General features: G+C 39.9%; 1 long non-coding RNA gene across 3 annotated transcripts in view; it reads right to left on the bottom strand.

Annotated features, from left to right (window-relative positions):
- Positions 1 to 14262, bottom strand: part of LOC117078942 — a 38827-nt gene extending 24565 nt beyond the window's left edge. For all 3 annotated transcript variants that reach the window (XR_004435210.1, XR_004435209.1, XR_004435211.1), the window contains exons 1-2: positions 13918 to 14262; positions 10362 to 10410 (exon numbers count right to left, since the gene is read on the bottom strand). This is a non-coding gene — a long non-coding RNA (uncharacterized LOC117078942). The remainder of the gene's footprint in view (positions 1 to 10361; positions 10411 to 13917) is intronic.
- Between the last annotated feature and the right edge of the window lie 2745 nt (positions 14263 to 17007).

Below are 17007 nucleotides of genomic sequence, written 5' to 3'. Positions count from 1 at the left end.
ATGGGAGAACCTAGTGAGGATCTGCAGTTCCAAAATAAAATTTAGAGATAACTTAGACAATAGATCGCATATTGCTTTACAGTTTAACCTGTAATCATACCGGGAAGGACACTTTTTAGGTCACTCTGTAGCCTGTTCCTCCAATATGAAACTAATATAGTTAAGAATCTTGGACTATTCATACCCAAGTCTAAATGCAACCCAAGGAATAATGCTCAATACATTCTTTCTGTGTCATCACAGAGCCAATTTGTTATTTGGGTTTTTGGCTTTTAATCTGAGGAATGGCTCTAGGTCAATTGTGTTTTGAAAATAGGTACTGTATTTATGGGCTGCCAGGATATATTTTTCAAGGCATATTTTATACACTGGGTAAGAAAGAGGAATTATGCACAAATGTCCCCCTAGAAAAAGTCCCTTTATTAAATAGATTTTCCAGCTTATACTGAATTGAAGATTTTCATTGGTTAGAAGGGAATGCTATTTCATCAACTTATAAGGCAATAAAAATATAAAAACAGGAATACAAAGATATTAATCTTAAGTTCTATTCATGTGCATTAAATCTGAAAAGGAGTTTGGTCAGATTTTTTTGTGCAAATGGAAAATATTTAACTGTTTTTAAATATTGAACTAGTTTTGTTATGCAAAGCAGTATTTTTCCTGTATTTATTAAAACTTATTAATGAACTCAAGCCAATTCCTTTTATTTTACCAATTTTTAGAAGACCATTTTTCCAAAGGACATAGAGGAATAACAAATATCACATGTGGCTGAGCGCAGTGGCTCACTGCACGGTGGCTCACACTGCTGTAATGTCAGCACTTTGGGGAGGCCAAGGCAGGAGAACAACTTGAAGACAGGAGCTCAAGACTCCTGTCTTCAAAAAAAATTTAAAAATTACATTAAAAGTGTTTATGTGATTTTTTGGCGCTTAACTTTTAATATAATGATATTACTAAAATATAAATAAAATGTTTGCCTCTGTAAGTCATTTTGTTTTCATATTAAGATATTATTCCATTTTGTTTAATCATTAAGTGGTAATATTTCCTAAGAAATAAGCTTTCAAATTCTTTTCTTTCAGCGTATTTCTCAAGTTGTCATCACTATGAGTAAGCATTCAACTAAATTAGAGGATATTCTATTTAAAAAAATTTATTTTATAAAGTGAATTGCTTTAGAAGTACAAGTAACCTTTTTAAGAAATTATTATTATTATCCTATTCACCAGACATAGGACAAGTTGCATATCTGATTTTCTTAGACAGGTAAGCTTATTTTTCCAACAACTCAGTGAGTGATTTCCTCATTGCCAAGTAGCCTGTAATTCTCACATGAATTTATTTTTAAAATGAATAAAACAGTATTGTCTATGAACATCTATGTTCTCCAAGGAGACAAGGAACCTCTTGAGGGCTAGGACCCTGTGGTTTTTTTTTTTTTTTTTTTTTTATTATACTTTAAGTTCTAGGGTACATGTGCATAACGTTTATATCATGTATAACTCCCAATGCAATCCCTCCCTCCTCCCCCCTCCCCATGATAGGCCCCAGTGTGTGATGTTCCCCTTCCCGAGTCCAAGTGATCTCATTGTTCAGTTCCCACCTATGAGTGAGAACATGCGGTGTTTGGTTTCTCTTCTTGTGATAGTTTGCTAAGAATGATGGTTTCCAGCTGCATCCATGTCCCTACAAAGGACGCAAACTCATCCTTTTTGATGGCTGCATAGTATTCCATGGTGTATATGTGCCACATTTTCTTAATCCAGTCTGTCACAGATGGACATTTGGGTTGATTTCAAGTCTTTGCTATTGTGAATAGTGCCGCAATAAACATACGTGTGCATGTCTTTGTAGTAGAGTAATTTATAATCCTTTGGGTATATACCCAGTAGTGGGATGGCTGGGTCATATGGTACATCTAGTTCTAGATCCTTGAGGAATCGCCATACTGTTTTCCATAATGGTTGAACTAGTTTACAATCCCACCAACAGTGTAAAAGTGTTCCTATTTCTCCACATCCTCTCCAACATCTATTGTTTCCTGACTTCTTAATGATTGCCATTCTAACTGGTGTGAGATGGTATCTCATTGTGGTTTTGATTTGCATTTCTCTGATGGCGAGTGATGACGAGCATTTTTTCATGTGTCTGTTGGCGGTATGGATGTCTTCTTTTGAGAAATGTCTGTTCATATCCTTTCCCCACTTTTTGATGGGGTTGTTGTTTTTTTTTCTTGTATATTTGTTTGAGTTCTTTGTAGATTCTGGATATTAGCCCTTTGTCAGATGAGTAGGTTGCAAAAATTTTCTCCCATTCTGTAGGTTGCCTGTTCACTCTGATGGTAGTTTCTTTAGCTGTGCAAAAGCTCTTTAGTTTAATTAGATCCCATGTGTCAATTTTTGCTTTTGCTGCCGTTGCTTTTGGTGTTTTAGACATGAAGTCCTTGCCCATGCCTATGTCCTGAATGGTACTACCTAGATTTTCTTCTAGGGTTTTTATGGTATTAGGTCTAACATTTAAGTCTCTAATCCATCTTGAATTAATTTTCGTATAGGGGTAAGGAAAGGATCCAGTTCAGCTTTCTACTTATGGCTAGCCAATTTTCCCAGCACCATTTATTAAATAGGGAATCCTTTCCCCATTTCTTGTTTCTCTCAGGTTTGTCAAAGATCAGATGGCTGTAGATGTGTGGTATTATTTCTGAGGACTCTGTTCTGTTCCATTGGTCTATATCTCTGTTGTGGTACCAGTACCATGCTGTTTTGGTTACTGTAGCCTTGTAGTATAGTTTGAAGTCAGGTAGCGTGACGCCTCCAGCTTTGTCCTTTTGACCTAGGATTGTCTTGGCAATGCGGGCTCTTTTTGGTTCCATATGAACTTTAAAGCAGTTTTTTCCAATTCTGTGAAGAAAGTCATTGGTAGCTTGATGGGGATGGCATTGAATCTATAAATAACCTTGGGCAGTATGGCCATTTTCACGATATTGATTCTTCCTATCCATGAGCATGGTATGTTCTTCCATTTGTTTGTGTCCTCTTTGATTTCACTGAGCAGTGGTTTGTAGTTCTCCTTGAAGAGGTCCTTTACATCCCTTGTAAGCTGGATTCCTAGGTATTTTATTCTCTTTGAAGCAATTGTGAATGGAAGTTCATTCCTGATTTGGCTCTCTGCTTGTCTGTTACTGGTGTATAAGAATGCTTGTGATTTTTGCACATTAATTTTGTATCCTGAGACTTTGCTGAAGTTGCTTATCAGCTTAAGGAGATTTTGGGCTGAGACAATGGGTTTTTCTAAATATACAATCATGTCATCTGCAAACAGGGACAATTTGACTTCTTCTTTTCCTAACTGGATACCCTTGATTTCTTTCTCTTGCCTGATTGCCCTAGCCAGAACTTCCAACACTATGTTGAATAGGAGTGGTGAGAGAGGGCATCCCTGTCTTGTGCCAGTTTTCAAAGGGAATTTTTCCAGTTTTTGCCCATTCAGTATGATATTAGCTGTGGGTTTGTCGTAAATAGCTCTTATTATTTTGAGGTACGTTCCATCAATACCGAATTTATTGAGCGTTTTTAGCATAAAGAGCTGTTGAATTTTGTCAAAAGCCTTTTCTGCATCTATTGAGATAATCATGTGGTTCTTGTCTTTGGTTCTGTTTATATGCTGGATTACGTTTATTGATTTGCGAATGTTGAACCAGCCTTGCATCCCAGGGATGAAGCCCACTTGATCATGGTGGATAAGCCTTTTGATGTGCTGCTGAATCCGGTTTGCCAGTATTTTATTGAGAATTTTTGCATCGATGTTCATCAGGGATATTGGTCTAAAATTCTCTTTTTTTGTTGTGGCTCTGCCAGGCTTTGGTATCAGGATGATGTTGGCCTCATAAAATGAGTTAGGGAGGATTCCCTCTTTTTCTATTGATTGGAATAGTTTCAGAAGGAATGGTACCAGCTCCTCCTTACCTCTGGTAGAATTCAGCTGTGAATCCATCTGGTCCTGGACTTTTTTTCGTGGGTAGGCTATTAATTGTTGCCTCAATTTCAGAGCCTGTTATTGGTCTATTCAGGGATTCATCTTCTTCCTGGTTTAGTCTTGGGAGAGTGTAAGTGTCCAGGAAATTATCCATTTCTACTAGATTTTCTAGTTGATTTGCGTAGAGGCATTTATAGTATTCTCTGATGGTTGTTTGTATTTCTGTGTGGTCGGTGGTGATATCCCCTTTATCATTTTTTATTGCGTCTATTTGATTCCTCTCTCTTTTCTTCTTTATTAGTCTTGCTAGCGGTCTGTCAATTTTGTTGATCTTTTCAAAAAACCAACTCCTGGATTCATTGATTTTTTGGAGGTTTTTTGTGACTCTATCTCCTTCAGTTCTGCTCTGATCTTAGTTATTTCTTGCCTTTTGCTAGCTTTTGAATGTGTTTGCTCTTGCCTCTCTAGTTCTTTTAATTGTGATGTTAAGTGTCATTTTAGATCCTTCCTGCTTTCTCTTGTGGGCATTTAGTGCTATAATTTCCCTCTACACACTGCTTTAAATGTGTCCCAGAGATTCTGGTATGTTGTATCTTTGTTCTCATTGGTTTCAAAGAACATCTTTATTTCTGCTTTCATTTCGTTATGTACCCAGTAGTCATTCAGGAGCAGGTTGTTCAGTTTCCATGTAGTTGAGCGTTTTGGATTGAGTTTCTTAGTCCTGAGTTCTAGTTTGATTGCACTGTGGTCTGAGAGACAGTTTGTTATAATTTCTGTTCTTGTACATTTGCTGAGGAGTGCTTTACTTCCAATTATGTGGTCAATTTTGGAATAAGTGCGATGTGGTGCTGAGAAGAATGTATATTCTGTTGATTTGGGGTGGAGAGTTCTATAGATGTCTATTAGGTCCGCTTGGTGCAGAGATGAGTTCAATTCCTGGATATCCTTGTTAACTTTCTGTCTCGTTGATCTGTCTAATGTTGACAGTGGAGTGTTGAAATCTCCCATTATTATTGTATGGGAGTCTAAGTCTCTTTGTAGGTCTCTAAGGACTTGCTTTATGAATCTGGGTGCTCCTGTATTGGGCATATATATTTAGGAGAGTTAGCTCTTCCTGTTGAATTGATCCCTTTACCATTATGTAATGGCCTTCTTTGTCTCTTTTGATCTTTGATGGTTTAAAGTCTGTTTTATCAGAGACTAGGATTGCAACCCCTGCTTTTTTTTGTTCTCCATTTGCTTGGTAGATCTTCCTCCATCCCTTTATTTTGAGCCTATGTATGTCTCTGCATGTGAGATGGGTCTCCTGAATTCAGCAGACTGATGGGTCTTGACTCTTTATCCAGTTTGCCAGTCTGTGTCTTTTAATTGGAGCATTTAGTCCATTACATTTAAGGTTAATATTGTTATGTGTGAACTTGATCCTGTCATTATGATATTAACTGGTTATTTTGCTCATTAGTTGATGCAGTTTCTTCCTAGCCTCGATGGTCTTTACATTTTGGCATGTTTTTGCAATGGCTGGTACCGGTGTTGTTCCTTTCCATGTTTAGGGCTTCCTTCAGGGTCTCTTGTAAGGCAGGCCTGGTGGTGACAAAATCTCTAAGCATTTGCTTATCTGTAAAGGATTTTTTTTCTCCTTCACTGATGAAACTTAGTTTGGCTGGATATGAAATTCTGGGTTGAAAATTCTTTTCTTTAAGAACGTTGAATATTGGCCCCCACTCTCTTCTGGCTTGTAGAGTTTCTGCCGAGAGATCTGCTGTCAGTCTGATGGGCTTCCCTTTGTGGGTAACCCGACCTTTCTCTCTGGCTGCCCTTAAGATTTTTTCCTTCATTTCAACTTTGGTGAATCTGGCAATTATGTGTCTTGGAGTTGCTCTTCTCGAGGAGTATCTTTGTGGTGTTCTCTGTATTTCCTGAATTTGAATGTTGGCCTGCCCTACTAGTTGGGGAAGTTCTCCTGGATGATATCCTGAAGAGTGTTTTCCAACTTGGTTCCATTTTCCCCCTCACTTTCAGACACCCCAATCAGACGTAGATTTGGTCTTTTACATAATCCCATACTTCTTGCAGGCTTTGTTCATTTCTTTTTCTTCTTTTTTCTTTTGGTTTCTCTTCTCGCTTCATTTCATTCATTTGATCCTCAATCGCTGATACTCTTTCTTCCAGTTGATCGAGTCGGTTACTGAAGCTTGTGCATTTGTCACGTATTTCTCGTGTCATGGTTTTCATCTCTGTCATTTCGTTTATGATCTTCTCTGCATTAATTAGTCTAGCTGTCAATTCTTCCACTCTTTTTTCAAGATTTTTAGTTTCTTTGCGCTGGGTACGTAATTCCTCCTTTAGCTCTGAGAAGTTTGATGGGCTGAAGCCTTCTTCTCTCATCTCGTCAAAGTCATTCTCTGACCAGCTTTGATCCGCTGCTGGCGATGGGCTGCACTCCTTTGCAGGGGGAGATGCGCTCTTATTTTTTGAATTTCCAGCTTTTCTGCCCTGCTTCTTCCCCATCTTTGTGGTTTTATCTGTCTCTGGTCTTTGATGACAGTGATGTACTGATGGGGTTTTGGTGTAGGTGTCCTTCCTGTTTGTTAGTTTTCCGTCTGACAGTCAGAAGGACTGTCTGTTGGTCTGTTGGAGATTGCTTGAGGTCCACTCCAGACCCTGTTTGCCTGGGTATCAGCAGCAGAGGTTGCCGAAGATAGAATATTGCTGAACAGCGAGTGTACCTGTCTGATTCTTCCTTTGGAAGTTTCCTCTCAGGGATGACTCCACCCTGTGAGGTGTGGGGTGTCAGACTGCCCCTAGTGGGGGATGTCTCCCAGCTAGGCTACTCAGGGGTCAGGGACCCACCTGAGCAGGCAGTCTGTCTGTTCTCGGATCTCACCTCCGCGTTGGGAGATCCACGGCTCTCCCCAAAGCTGTCAGACAGAGTCGTTCGCCTCTGCACCGGCCCCTGCTGCTTTCCCTATTCGACCTCAGCTGTGGGCTGTCCCCAGAGGTGGAGTCTACAGAGACAGGCAGGTTTCCTTGAGCTGCTGTGAGCTCCACCCAGTTCGAGCTTCCCAGCGGCTTTGTTTACCTACTTAAGCCTCAGCAATGGCGGGCGCCCCTCCCCCAGCCCCCAGCCTCGCTGTTACCTTGCGGATAGATCGCCGCAGACTGCTGTGTTAGCAGTGAGGGAGGCTCCGTGGGCGTGGGACCCTCCCGGCCAGGTGTGGGATATATTCTCCTGGTGTGCCTGTTTCCTTAAAGCGCAGTATTGGGGTGGGAGTTACCCGATTTTCCAGGTGTTATGTGTCTCAGTTCCCCGGCTAGGAAAACGGATTTCCTTCCCCCTTGCGCTTCCAGGTGAGGCGATGCCTCGCCCTGCTTCAGCTCACGCTGGTCAGGCTGCAGCAGCTGACCAGCACCCATTGTCCGGCACTCCCTAGAGAGATGACCCCAGTACCTCAGTTGAAAATGCAGAAATCACCGGTCTTCTGTGTCACTTGCGCTGGGAGCTGGAGACTGGAGCTGTTCCTATTCGGCCATCTTGCTCCGCCCTCCGACCCTGTGGTTTTATATGCCCTGCACCTTTCAGCAGTTGAGGCATTTCAGATCATCTTTTAAAAAGTCATGAATGAATGAGCCAGTATATAAAACTAATGTAAATAGTGCTCTGTGCTTCTCTTAGCATTTCACAACAATACAAGAAATTATTCTTTTTATTTCTCCATGTCCAGTTTCTCCATCTTCACGATCAAATTTTATTAGGTAGCTGCTCTAGTTTCCTGGAGCTGCCATAAGACATCACCATAAACTATGTATGTGGCTTAAAAACAACAGAAACTTATTTTCTCACACTTTGGAGGCCAGAAGTCTAAAACCAAATTGTCAGCTGGGCTATGCTCTCTATAAAAGCTCTAGGGGAGAATCCTTCCTTGCCTTTTCCAGCTCCTGCAGACACCAGGTGTCCCTAGGCTTCAGATGCCTCACTTCCATCTCTGCCTCTGCCTTCACGTGGTTTTCTTCTCTTCTGTTTTTCTTTTCTGTCTCTTACGAAGACATGTGCCATTGGATTTAGGGCTCACCTGGTTAATCCCAGATGATATCATCTGGCGATCCTTACCTTCATTGTATCTGCAAAGACTATACTTCCAAATAAATTCACATTCACAGGTTCTGAGTAGGCATATCATTTGGGGTCCATTATTTAATCCACCACAGTTGCTAATTGTACAGATATCTTTCTATTGAATATTTTTTAAAATACCTTTTAAATGGGGCATACATATTTGTGTTAAATAATGTGTTAAGCTGATACGAAAACAAACAGAAGACAAGACACTGAACATATAGTGGCCTAAATAAGGTAGGAGTTTATTTCTCATCTCACAGTCTGGCCAGGCTAAGTGGTTAGAGTGGCTCTGCTCCGTTAGGTCACAAAGGGTCCCTGGTGCCTTGGGCCTCTGCCATGTTGGCATTTCAACTCAGAGGGGGAATGAAAGTGGAGAACAACAACTCATTTCATTTTAAACAAGTAAGGTTCGGCTGGGCACATCAGCTCACGCCTATAACCCCAGCACTTTGGGAGGCTGAGTGGGAGGATCACTTGAGCCCGGGTGTTCAAGACCAGCCTAGGAAACATGGCAAAACCTGCCTCTACAAAACATACAAAAAATAACTGGGTGTAGTAGCATGCACCTGTAGTCCTAGCTATTTGGGAGGCTGAGGTGGGAGAATTGCTTGAGCCTGGAAGGATGAGGAGGCAATGAGCTGTGATTGTGCCACTGCACTCCAGTCTGGGCAACAGAGTGAGACTGTGTCTCAAGAAAACCCCCAAAAAACAAATAAATGAAGTTAGAGTTGAACACATCACTCTTATGTTACCATTCCGCCGGAGAGAACTTATTCATGTGGCTACTTCTAGTTGCAAGTAAAACTAAACAATTGTATTTCTCGCTGGGTGGCCATGCATCCAGCTTTAACTCTACCACTATGCAAACCGGAGGACAGATGGAAGAAGAACTAGTGTGTGACAATGTTAGAAAACCTTAACTCTCCTAATGGTACCTTTTAAAAAATTAAACAGGCTTTTAGTGGAGTCAACACAAGATATGCATGTAATTAATCATCATCTTCATTCACAGATTGAAAAATAAATATTAACTTTCTTGAATTTTTAAAATTCCTTATTGTGTTTGACATTTATTACCTTTGAGGGAAGAAACTATTTTTCTACAGTTTAGAAGTCATTGTTAGACACAGTTAGTGTTAGTCATTGTTATTTTCTTTTTTAAAAACGTATTTTGCAGAGATGGGGTCTCACTATGCTGTCCAGGGTGGTCTCAAACTCCTGGTCTCAAGTGATCCTCCTGCCTTGGCTGCCCAAAGTTCTGGGATTACAGGTGTGAGCCACTGCACCTGGCCATTTTTTTAATTACTGTCTTTAAAACTCCCTTATAAAATATGCATCTTACATAACTTATCCTTTGCTTTCCATGAGGAAGTATTTCTCCTGGCTTCTTGCTCTCTGTGGTGGTTGAATTAATTACCTGGTAAGTGGGTCACGGTGATTGGCCTAGGTTAGTCTGTCTGCTCTACACTCAAATCTTCCAGGTACTGGGCTATTTCAAAGTTCCTACTGGCAGCAGAGAGTTATTATTTGGCTCTCACTCTAAGGTCCATTCTCCATCAGCTTTATCAGGAATATTGTTAAAGTTTTGACTTTCATTTGACTGACCCACGTCTCTCTCAACAGTTCAAAACCTAGGTGGTGAGGAGGTATAATTTATTAATCCCCTCTTACCCCAATACTGTGGAAATGTATTACGCAAGTTTTTGTTTCCCATATGATTTGTGAGCACAAAATGGTGAATCAGAGAAATTCCTGAAAGGCTGCAGCCAAAGACTGCTTAGTGTTGCTATAAAGAAAGGGTAAAATTTCTGTCCAAGGGAAGAAATTTTTTTTCAATTTATTTTTATTTAGATGGAGTCTCACTCTGTCACCCAGGCTGGAGTGCAGAGGCATGATTTCGGCACACTGCAAACTCCACCTCCTGGGTTCAATCTATTCTCACTACCTCAGCCTCCCGAGTAGCTGGATTACAGGGACCCCCCACTATGCCTGGCTTTTTTTTTTGTATTTTTACTAGAGACTGTGTTTCACCATGTTGGCCAGACTGGTCTTGAACTCCTGACCTCCAGTGATCCACCCACCTCGGCCTCCCAAAGTGCTGGGATTACAGGCGTGACCCACTGCACCAGTCTTTTTTCAGTTTAAACCCCATATGAAAGTTATCCTTCCAGTCAAAAGGAGTAAAATGTAACACCTATCTTACTCCCACCCACTCCATACTTTCCTTCCATCCCCTATGCAGTCTTAACCAAGGGCATACCACAAAGGCTGTATGTAGTCCAATCCAAGAGATGCAGAGGGTTCACGGGCTGTAAAAACAGAAAGGCTAATGAGTTATAAATATTTAGCAATGAGGATTAAGGAAAGCAACTGCTTTGGATATACTATTGGCAGAAATTATATTGATGGGAAAGTTCAAAATCTGCAAAAAGATAAATAAGCGTTTGTACTTAATAAAGATTTGATTATTTCAACAGCCCTGCAAGAGTCAATAACATCACACAACTCAAGAAGAGTGTCATCAGAACCAAGGCACCTGAAGAAGAAAAACATTCAAAGGAGGAGAGATCAGAACAGAGACTATTCCTTAAGTATTCTTGGCTAAGGGCTCCATAGTTGCTAGACAGAGAAACTAGAAGTTAATTTCAAAGCTTTCATGTAAGTGTTTAATATAATTGGTATCAACTTACTCAAATATATTTATCTTTCCATTTTATGGCTTCCACCAGTCTCAATTTATCAATTTTTTATAGTTGTTATGAAGTCTCTTAGGTACTGGGGGTCAGGGGACAGGGATCCTACACTTACTGAAGTACACGGAGGCTAGAAACACCACAATTTTATTTTAACTTTTATTTTAGGTTCAAGGGTACATGTGCAGATTTGTTATATGGGTAAAGTGTGTGTCATGGAACTTTGGTGTACAGATTATTTAGTCACCCAGATAATAAGCATAGTACCCAATAGGTATTTTTTCTGATCCTCTCCCTTCTGCAACCCTCTACCCTAAGTAGGTACTGGTGTCTGCTTTCACTTCTTTGCGTCCATGTGTTCCTATTGTTTAGCTCTCACTTATAAGTGAGAACATGAGGTATTTTGGTTTTCTGTTCCTGCGTTAGTTCCCTCGGGATAATGGCCTCCAGCTCCATCCATGTGGTTGCAAAGAACATTATCTCATTCTTTGTCATGGCTATATAGTATTTCATGGTGCATATACACCACATTTTATTTATCAAGTCTACCATTGATGGGTATTCAGATTGATTTCCTATCTTTGCTATTTGTGAATAGTGCTGCAATGAATATATGCATGCATGTGTCTTTGTGGCAGAACAATTTATATTCCTTTGGATATATACCCAATAATGAGATTGCTAGGTTGAATGGTAATTCTGTTGAGTTATTTGAGGAATCACAACACTTATTTCTATAATGGCTGAACTAATTTACACTCCTCCCTCTCTTTTCTTCACAACCTTGCCCGTATCCGTTACTTTTTGACTTTTTAGTAATGGCCATTCTAATTGACGTGAGATGGTATCCCACTGTAGTTTTGATTAGCATTTCTCTAGTGATTAATAATAGTGAGCATTTCTTCATATGCTTTTTGGCCACATGTATGTCTTTTTTTGAGAAGTGTTCATGGCCTTTGTCTATTGTTTAATGGTGTTGTTTACTTTTTGCTCGAAAATTTGTTTAAGTTCCATACAGATCCTGGATATAAGACATTTGTCAGATGCATAGTTTGCAAATATTTTCTCCTATTTTGTAGGTTGTCTGTCTACTCTGTTGAGTTTCTTTTGCTGAAACACCACAAGTGACTTATAGCCAAGGTTCTGATACTAAGAGTGGGTGCAATGAGTTCTGCAACCACTGGAAGTGGGTTCAGCACCCCTAGAAGATTCCTCAGGAAGGTTTGCTCCTATCTGAGTGGACTTCATTTTACACATTTTTGAGGTATGACTGCTGAATGACCATGACTGGGCCATCTCTTTATCTAGCTGTAAAGACCTAACTCATGACACTGGCAAGAAAATGATATAAAACTTTACATGGTATCGGGAGAACCCGCTCCCAATGTTTAACATGGGTTCTTTTCTATTTCCCAAGTGTCTCGGCTGGGTTGAGAAATAAAGGGAAAGAGCAGGAGAGAGAAATTTAAAGCTGGGTGTCCGGGGGAGACATCACATGTCGGCAGGATCCGTGATGTTCCCTGAGCCATAAAACCAGCAAGTTTTCATTAGCGATTTTCAAAAGGGGAGGGAGTGCACGAATACGGTGTGGGTCACAGAGATCACATACCTCACAAGGTAATAAAATATCACAAAGCAAATGGAGGCAGGGCGAGATCACAGGACCACCAGATGAGGTGAAATTAAAATTGCTAATGAAGTTTCGGGCACGCATTGTCATTGATAACATCTTACCAGGAAACAGGGTTTGAGAGCAGATAACTTGTCTGACCAAAATTTATTAGGTGGGAATTTTTGTCCACCTGATAAGCCTGGGAGCACTATAGGAGACCGGGGCTTATTTCATCCCTTTGGCTTCGACCAGAAAAGACGGGACGCCTTAAAAACGGGCAGTCTATAAGCCTACCTTCAGGGCACATTCTCTTTCTCAGGGATGTTCCTTGCTGAGAAAAAGAATTCAGTGATATTTCTCCTATTTGCTTATGGAAGAGGAGGAATATAGCTCCGTTCTGTCTGGCTCACCGGCGGCCAGTTCAAAGTTACCTCTCTTGTTCCCTGAACATCGCTGTTATCCTGTTCTTTTTTAAGATGACCAGATTTCACATTGTTCAAACACACACGCTCTACAATTTGTGCAGTTGATACAATCACAGGGTCCTCAGGCGACATTCATCCTCCTCAGCTTACAAAGAAGATGATGGGATTAAGAGATTAAAGACAGGCATAGGAAATCAGAAGGATATTCACTGGGGAAGTGACAAGTGTCCACAAAATCTTCACAATTTATTTTCAGAGATTACAGTAAAGACAGGTGTAATAAATTATAAAAGTATTAATTTGGGGAACTGATAAATGTCCATGAACTCTTCACAATTTATGTTCTTCTGCCATGGCTTTAGCCAGTCCCTCTGTTCGGGGTCCCTGACTTCCTGCAATAGTATGGTTTGTTGGTGGAATAAGATTCTTCGAATTCGTAAACACTATAGTATTTCATTTATATTATGGAACATAATTTTAATATCCTGGACTCCTTCCCTTTCTCTTATTCCCCATATGCCATCATTCCAAGTAATCTTGTTATGCTTTAGACATTCTCAAGTTTATTTCATCTTTCCATAAATGGGTTGCAGTCTATTTACTCTGTCTCTTGGACATGTGACATAATCTACCAAGTGTTTCCTTCCCTGAATGGTTCTTAAAGTATGGTCCCAAGACCAGCTGCACCAGTATCACCCGGGAATTTGTGAAAAATGCAAATTCTTGCTTTCCAAGGCCACACACCAGCAGAATTAAAAACTCTGGGAATGAGGCCCAGTAAACAGTTCTTTGAAAAGCTCTCCTGGGAATTCTGATGCGTGCTCAAGTCTGCAAACCACTGTTAGAGGATGGCATATTTGTTGATATTATTTGCCTGGCTTCCCCCAGAGTACATAGAGGTGCATTCTATGCATGTGTCCTCAGAACAGCTTGCCACTTCCCAAGCCCATTGCACCTTTTCACATTTCTGTGCTTTGGCACTTTCTGTGCCTGAAAGGCTATTCTACTCTCCCACTGTCTGTTCAAAACCCGGAAACACCTTAAATCCTTTTGAAATGAGTAAGATATAAATAACTGTATACTTACCCTTCAACACACAGCTCAAATATCATCATGGCTGCAAAACCTCTGACTCCCAGGCAGATTTAGTTATTCCTTCTGACAGTGCTGTCACTGTAATTAACACTTTGTGGTGCAGTTGTTTAGGCCTTCTCACACTGAAAGATGGATTCTCGAGGGCACACCTCCAATGTATCCTTTAAAATGCTGGGATCATAGTAGATGCCCAACAAGACATTTTTGAGTAAAAGCTTATTTGCTGGCTTAGCAGGCAAGCCCCTCTCTTCCTGTGCTTTGTTTTTCACTCCTTTTTTTTCAACTGAAGATGAAGATTCCTCTCTTCTTCAACTGAGAGCACAGGTTTAGGAGAGAAGGTTGTAAAAAGATTAGTTCAGTCACATTAAGCCTAGAGTTCCACAGAGTAGATTCTTCCTCCCTAATTCATATCTTATAAATGAAACAAATAATCTTGATGTAAATCCAGATTCAAGTTCAAATTCTTAAAATTTTCTCCAATCATAGATTTTATTTAAGTCTTGATTAACGAGAAGAGTTAAAAAACCATACATATTTAATAAATCTTGAAAGACATTATTCTGGGTATGTATGGCTAAAAAATAATGAATTTATTCTGTGAAAGTAATCAATATAAGTTTCTAATCATATTTTCTATACTAGTAAACAAAGGTTCATTGGTAGTAGAATATTCTGAATTTTGCTTTTTCTTACATTTTTAAACAAAAATTTAAAGTGGATAGTTTATACTAGTTTTTCTCCTTAATATCCTATATGGTGGTAATTAGTGTAGTGGCTAGACTGAGAAGTACTTTGTGTGTATATCAACTTGTATGGTAAGATAAGTATAATAACAGTAAGATTTGGCATTTTCATTCACTGTTATAAATGAACAACAGTTTTCTTTTTGGAATTCTGAAATACTCTTTCCCATGAAATTGAGACTAATGGAAACTGGAAATACTAAATCTTCTGACTCTTCTGGACTGGAAGTCACATCTGCAGAGTTAACCTATAATTTTTCATTTTCTGGCTGGGAGTGGTAATTAGCTAGGCAATTATTTAGCTAATATGAGTTGGTGCTTCCCCTTTCTCTACTATCTTTATATGTTGCCTCCACCAAGACTCACTTCTTTGGGTCAAATATGCAGTGAGGAGCAGTGTGAGAGGGAGACTGGAGAGATTCCTCAGGGCAGTGCATACTTGGTGAAGCATGGGCAAGTGTGTGAACATGAGGCTAGCAGATCAAGACGGATGAGATTGCAGCATTTCCCACTACAACTGTAACCTTGCATGGGATAGTTGTCCAAGACTGGTTATTTTCACCATTAGCTCAGAGTATCAAGGACACCAGTTTCAAATGTCTAGTTAACACATCTGAGGAACAGAATTAGGAGCACTATTTAGAAATGGCCACCCATCTGGAGTCATTGTGCTTTCCCTTGCCATCCTAAACCTTTCAACACCACTCTGATGCATGCACCGCACAGGCTTTGTAATGGAGTTATTGGTCTTTTCTCCACAATTGGATTGTACTCCCTGAAGGCAGGAAATGCCTTTAATTCATCTTTATATTCTCAAAAGAGTCTAGCAAAGTATATACCCTCAATATACTCTTCTTGAACAAATAAGCTGCATACCCCTCATTCAGGAAGAATTAGTTGCTAACAGTGAAGAGCAATTTCATACAGGGTCCAAATGTACTTATTTAAATTACAGATCTTAAGCAAGTCAGAAAAAAAGGCACTTGTCTTCTGTAAAATGCACCAAAAAGGGTCTACAAACTATTTGCCTTGCTAGCTGAAAAGCCTGTTGAAGAACAGCATTGTTCTCCTGAAGCCACCATTTGATGCAATGCACTTATACTTTCATTTCCTTTTGCTGAGGACTTATTCACTGAGGGATGCCTGGCTTATGTGTTTATGTGTTTCAGAGTTTCATGAAGAATTCAAAGCTTCTGGTTAGCCACTGTGGCTCACACCTGTAAACTCAGCCCTTTGGGAGGTCGAGGCAGGTGTATTGCTTGAGCCTAGGAGTTCTAAAGAAGCCTGGCCAACATGGCATAACACCATCTGTATAAAAAATACAAAAATTAGCCAGGCGGGGTGGCATACATCTGTAGTCTCAGCCACTCAGGAGGCTGAGGTGGGAGGATCACTTAAGCCAGGAGGTGGAGGCTGCAGTGAGTCATACACATGCCACTGCATTCCAGCCAGGGTGACAGAGCAAGACCCTGTCTCAAAAATAAAAAACAAAATAAAATAAATGAGTCAAACCTTCTGGAGCCCTATTACAAAATAAACCAAATTATAATTTTGAGCCCAGAACTCTAAAATCTCCCTTAATTAAAGATTTTAATGGGAGCCAGAGATAAGCAAAAACACAGCAGGCCACCAAACCCAGAAGAAAAGGGGACTCCAATTGCATTTGATAAACCACTTGCATGAATAACAATAAATCACAGCAAACTAATTTTAACAGTTAGCTTCAACAACCACATATCAAAACACATTTAATGTTATGGGTGCACTTTAACTGAAGCTAATATTGTACAGTACATGGAAATTCATAATTATAAAATAGCAAATTTAGAGTTTGGAGAGTGATGTACCATCGAATTCATTTTTTATAGTATCTTCCCATTTTCCATTTAAATGTGATTACTTAATGCTTGATTGGATTTTTCTCTTCTCATTTTCAGTCCTCACAGATACTAACAAAGTACTACATCTAAGTCAGAAATATAGTGGCAAGTCTATAACAGGCAGCCTGGAAAAATTTGCTTATTGTATAATTGACACCTGAAGAGCTGAGGAGATAGATTGGTTCTTATTTTTGATCAGGAAAAATCACAGAAATGAAGCCCCAGGCTATCAAAGGGGAGAGAAAAACTACCTGCCACTCCCCAACTACATTAAAATAAATCCTGAAATGACAGAATCTGTTACAATTAGAAATAAGCAGTGGAAAATTTGCATTCACCTCTACATCTTTCCTTTGAATCTCAGAGGAAGCACTGTCTCTCCCTTGCATCTAATCCTTCTCCTAATATATTAACCACATCCTCTTTCATCTCCTTTACAACCTGGCTTCATAACATTT

The sequence above is a fragment of the Trachypithecus francoisi genome, unplaced genomic scaffold (genome assembly GCF_009764315.1).
Source record: "Trachypithecus francoisi isolate TF-2019V2 unplaced genomic scaffold, Tfra_2.0 Lachesis_group7, whole genome shotgun sequence".
NCBI lineage: Eukaryota > Metazoa > Chordata > Mammalia > Primates > Cercopithecidae > Trachypithecus > Trachypithecus francoisi.
The sequence above is the reverse complement of the archived record's forward strand: the minus strand, read 5'-3'. Positions and strand labels throughout refer to the sequence as shown.